Raw genomic sequence first — 1,839 nt, 5'->3', positions numbered from 1 at the left:
GGGTGGACAGGAGGATCTGGTGGTTAACTGTGTCAAAAGCAGCAGACAGATCCAGCAAGATGAGTACTGAGGATTTGGAAGCTGCTCTTGTCAGTCTCAGGGCTTCAGTAACCGAGAGCAGGGCAGTCTCAGTTGAGTGACCGCTTTTGAAGCCAGATTGGTTGTTGTCCACGAGGTTGTTCTGTGCAAGGAACATAGAGAGTTGGTTGAACACAACTCACTCAAGTGTCTTTGCAATTAACGGAAGAAGGGATACCGGTCTGTAGTTTTCTAAAAGTGTTGGATTTAGAGAGGGTTTCTTAAGCAGTGGGGTTACCCGAGCCTGCTTAAATGCTGTGGGAAATGTACCAGTGTGAAGAGAGGTGTTGATAATGCGAGTAAGCGCAGGTATGAACTGTGGGAAATGTACCAGTGTGAAGAGAGGTGTTGATAATGCGAGTAAGCGCAGGTATGACTGAAGAAGAAATGGCCTGAAGTATGTGAGTGGGGATAGGATCAAGTGGACAGGTAGTAGGATGACTGGAAAGGATAAGTTTGGAAACGTCCATCTCCGAGAGTGGAGAGAAGGAGGAGAGAGAGTGTGTATTGGTCGTTACGAAGTTATCATCGGTTTGTGGTGTGGAGAATTGGTCATTGATGTTTCTTGTTTTATTTATGAAGAATATTGCAAAGTCATCAGCTGTAAGAGTTGATGAACGAGGAGGGAGTTTTTTGATTTGCACCTCCTTCCTCTCTGCAGCCCTGAGTCTGGAGCGATGTTCATGGAGAACATCGGACAGCCAGGGGGCAGAGGGGGTAGTACGTGCTGGTCTGGATGAAAGGGGGCAAAAGTTGTCTAAGCAAGATGTTAGAGTGGAACAGAGAGTGTCAGTAGCACTGTTTGTGTCCACTGCTGAAAACTGAGAGGGTGAAGGAAGTGAGGATGAAACCATAGAGTATCGGCGAAAGGGAGAGAGCGTAGGTTACACCGAAAGGTGACCTGTGGAGGAGTGTGTGCTATGTCAGGAGTTAGTGTGAGGTTAGAAGTGATGAGGAAGTGGTCTGAGGTGTGTAATGGTGTAAATAAAGTGTTGTCAGTGGAGCAATAGCGTGTGTAGATGAGGTCCAGTTGTTTACCTGATTTGTGAGTTGCTATAGTAGACACTCGCTTGAGATCAAATGAGGCGAGTAGAGTTTTGAAGTCAGCAGCCTGGGATTTTTTTAGGTGGGCGTTGAAGTCACCGAGCAGTACCAGAGGAGTACCGTCGTCAGGAAAGTTTGATAGTAACACATCCAACTCCTCCAAGAAGTTACCCAGTTGACCTGGGGGACGATAAACAACTACAAAGTGGATTTTAACAGGGTGGGTAATAGTAATTGCATGTGATTCAAATGAACTGTTGGCTGTAATAGATGGTAGAAGATCAAATTTCCATTCATTTGAGATAAGTAGACCAGCACCTCCACCCCTCCCAATCGTGCGAGGGGTGTGGGAAAAAATGAAATTAGTGGAGAGGGCTGCAGGAGTGGCAGTGTCCTCGGGTTTGATCCAAGTCTCAGTTAGGGCCATGAGGTTGAGACTGGAATGAGTAGCAATAGAAATAAATTCTGCTTTGTTTACAGCAGACTGGCAGTTACAGAGACCAAATGGAATAGAGAGTAAAGTAGTAGAGGACAAAAGGACAGGCCGTAGATTATTAGGATTGGCCTGCCTCCAACGTACAGTGCGTGATTTCCGAGTGTTAGTAATAGTAGAGATTTGAAACCACATAGTGAGTACAATTGTCATAAACAAGTAGATGAGAACAAGCTGTACAAAGAGTAAAGAGAAGTAAAGAAAGGGCAGGAAAGCAATACTCA

This window comes from Sinocyclocheilus rhinocerous, unplaced genomic scaffold, assembly GCF_001515625.1.
Source record: "Sinocyclocheilus rhinocerous isolate Xijiao unplaced genomic scaffold, SAMN03320098_v1.1 scaffold914, whole genome shotgun sequence".
NCBI lineage: Eukaryota > Metazoa > Chordata > Actinopteri > Cypriniformes > Cyprinidae > Sinocyclocheilus > Sinocyclocheilus rhinocerous.
The sequence above is the reverse complement of the archived record's forward strand: the minus strand, read 5'-3'. Positions refer to the sequence as shown.